Here is a 4,168-nt window from a genome sequence, read left to right on the forward strand (position 1 = left end):
TATATGAATCCCACAGATCAATGTCATATTTTGATGTGTGGTCAGGATTTTTATTTTTGATGGTGTAAAAAAGAATTACCCGCAGTACCCGGAGAAAAACCATTGACTAACAGTCAGTACCAGATACCTGCCCCACGTGGGTTTCGAACTTGCAACCGAGAGGTGGAGGGCCAGTGATAAAGTGTCGAGACACTTTGACAACTCGGCTACCGCGGCCCCCATCTAGTTCTTAATTATAAGCTATTGTTACACAAACTTACCCATACAATGTAATGCTAAGTTTAGTGTAAGGTAATTACGCTCTGGCGTCTGGCCTCTTTGTTCCTTATATGCTTATTATGATATACTGGACGTGTTCTATTCCGATAAAATAACATAGACTTTAAACCCTCTGAATATATGTATACGAAATATTGATACAGTGACTAATATATCAAATATAATATGAAAGTGTGGAAGTCTTTGATTATAAGGAAAATTTCATGTATTATTTAATATCCTTTGGGTATAATACATGTACGTAAGATTTAAACTGCTTCATCCACTAACTCAAATACCTAAACTGCTGTAAGGGCAGGACGGTTAAGTTTTAAAGGAACATTTTAAAAGGTTGGCATAGCTGACAACTAGGAAGTAAAAATAATCCTGTTTATAGTACATTTCCAATATCAATATTTGTGTGTATAGTATGTAGACTTTTATATAGGCAGAATGGTTTAGACGCGAACGAATACTTTTGGCACAGTGTCAAATATTGGCGGAAGTTTAAATGTTGGAATAACCGACAACAGAAGCAAAATATACTGGTCTGAGGGCGTTACAATTACCGATAGGTGACCATGTACTCATTGTGCGCTTTGTGTCTGTTGAATAGAAACCGATTTCCTATCGAAGTATGATCTGACGAGACGGACTCTGTTATTGTGAAATGAATGATGTTTTTCACACTTCCTAATTTGCCACTATTGACTGGCTGTGCAAAGAGTTGTACACGTTGGTTAATTCAATGTCGTGTACTATTTTCGAGTTCGATTTTTTACTTGTCTCGATCAGAATGTACTCCGGTTTCAAAAATGATTTATATATTTATGGCCATCGGAAAGGAAAAATCAATCATTGTAGACTAAGAACGGGCCTTAGCGCCCTGAAAAACAAAGATTCTTATACCGATTAACACCCAATAAATATTGTAACCACTGTACAGATTCCCCCGAAAACGAAAAACATTTCTTTTTGACCTGTCCAAAATATAACAACTTGCGTATGAAATTGTTAAGAAAAACTTGCAACGAATTGGCTCCAAAATGTAAATCCAGATCTCATTGTAAATCTTATGCCTGATCTCCTTTTAAACATTATATTGCATGGCTCCGACAACAATACCGATTCCTCAAACAAAAACATTTTTTACTTTGTATTTTTTAGTATGTTGTTGATTCAAAAAGGTTATACTTTCATCTTATGACCCCCACCTCCTTCACTTTCTTTGCTTTACGTCTTTCCTTCTATCCTCATCCAGCGTGTGTTATGATTACGTCTTGTACATACTGTATTGTTTTATGTGTTGAGGAGAGCATCTCGTAGCCCTAGGGCTGTTTGTGATCCTCATTAAATAAATAAAGAATTAGAACTTAGAATGTACTTATAAATAAGTGATTTGGTAGCTTAATCTGGTCAGAAGATGGCGTCCTTTTGTCTGACGTCACTATATAAAGTGTATTTTTGACGCCATGAAAGTACGTATTGATCAATGCAACTTGCAATAATTCATAAAGTATGTTGGTGAAAAGATGAACATCCTCGCTTTGAAATATATATATATATATATATATAATTAAACTAAATTGATGACTTTGTGTATGGCTGCTATAATATGTAGTCTTTGCAATAGAACCCGAATATAAATGTGCACTGTTTATGAGGATACATATATGTAGCGTCGGCTCGGTGACAATGTCTGACATTATATTATTTCAGAATATCTCGATAGGCCTACTGATCAGGAGGGCCTCTACATTCATAGTGGACAGAGAGTGAATCAAGATTTTAAACAGGCTTATTCGATTCTGTCCAAAAAGTGATAAATGATGATACTTCAACGGGAATGATAGAACTAGGATGTACGTATGGTGGCTCGTTAGGGCCAAGTATCAAATCTCGCATTCTCGCACTCTCGACCCTAGGTCGAAAACGCGAGAATGCGAAAACTCGACGGCGAGAATGCGAAATCGCGACGGTGACTGTGCGAGATTAATCTCGCGTTTTCGCTGTCGCGTTTTCGCATTCTCCCGTTTTCGACCTAAGGTCGAGAGTGCGAGAATGCGAGATTTGATACTTGGCCCTAAAGTGCCACCATACGTACTCGCTCAAACAAATGTGACTTGCATTTTTTTTTTACTCATTTCGGTTCTTAGTTTTATGAACGGGACGGAACTAATGAGGTTCATATTATGAATATAACAAAACGATTACTTCAGCCATGTCAACATTATGGTACCTGTCTTTAACTGAGATGCATGTAACTAGGAAATCATATGGTGGCTCGTTAGGGCCAAGTATAAAATCTCGCATTCTCGCACTCTCGACCTTAGGTCGAAAACGCGAGAATGCGAAAACGCGACGGCGAGGGAGCGAAAACGCGAGATTGCGAAAACTCGACGGCGAGAATGCGAAAACACGACGGCGAAAACGCGACGGCGAAAACGCGAGATTAATCTCGCACTCTCGCCGTCGCGATTTCGCTCCCTCGCCGTCGCGTTTTCGCATTCTCGCCGTCGAGTTTTCGCATTCTCGCGTTTTCGCGTTTTCGCTCTTTCGCATTCTCGCATTTTCGCCCCCTCGCCGTCGTGTTTTCGCATTCTCGCGTTTTCGACCTAAGGTCGAGAGTGCGAGAATGCGAGATTTGATACCTGGCCCTAACGAGCCACCATAAAATCATAAGGAGATACAGTCTTTTACAACGATCGGGTTTTGGTAAGTATAAACGTTTGAAAAACATATTGTTTTCTAAATAGTCCACATAATGTAATGCGGATATAGTGACTTTTTGACTTTAAACATATTTTATTGTCTAAACAAGAACAATAGGATTAGGCACAAGTTATTACAACTTATGAAGCCTTCTCCACTCAACATGTTAATATTTACAAGTAATGACATAGGTATAATATATAGTAAATCATGTAACATTTAGGAGGAAAAATGGATAATTTAACATACAATGTACATTTACATAATAAATTGATACAAGTATATATATTCAAAATCTTCTGCTGGACTTTATGAAAGACTGCACATATCCAAATACATAACTATTCACTTCCAAAGCCAAGTTTTCATTACCATATAATAACAAATTTAAATTTACATGTATATTTAAATCATTAAAATATTGGAACATTTCAGCACGAGCAGTAGCATATATTGGACATTCAAAAAAGAAATGATGCACATTTTCACAAATGTTACCACAGTTTACACAAATAGAGTCCTCTGCCAAATTTACACGAAAAAGATCATCCTTAAGAGAACTACACTTATATCTTAATTTTGTATGTATTATATTAAACTTTCTTTCACCATAATTATAGTAGCAAGGCAGACTAGTAGAAATAGGTTGAGAGAGAGCTAGTTTGAAAGAAGAAAGAGAAAGGGATTTAACATTGTCGTCTAAATTGTTTCCAGTTTCTTAAAGTAGAGGGAAAGAAGGAGTTTAGGATATAGTGGGACGGCTGTGTACCACGCCGTGTTAACAAAGTTACTTCCCTTTGACCCTGCAATTGGCAGGTAAATCGTTGTGTGAAAGAACAGGGAAAACATATTCTTACCGAGTGCCCCCAACAGGAATCGAACCATGCTCTACGGCCTTACAACGTCGTATTCAAGACCGTATTTATGACTATGTACAAGCCACACCGATCCGTTCCCATTACAAGACTTTGCAAGTTCTACAGCATATTGGCGACTAATGCAATATGATAGTTTATTTATAAATTTGTATTTTTATGCGTTTAACGTCATTTCGTTGAATTGCAAATAAATGGAAGGGGATGTTGGTCATTATATCGTCCAAAATATTTACCGGGTACCCATTATTTTATTTAGTTTTAGTTTTAAGCGAGCTTCGATCAATTCTCGCCGGTACATTTATTACAAATGTGAATACTAT

Source organism: Pecten maximus, chromosome 2 (assembly GCF_902652985.1).
Source record: "Pecten maximus chromosome 2, xPecMax1.1, whole genome shotgun sequence".
NCBI lineage: Eukaryota > Metazoa > Mollusca > Bivalvia > Pectinida > Pectinidae > Pecten > Pecten maximus.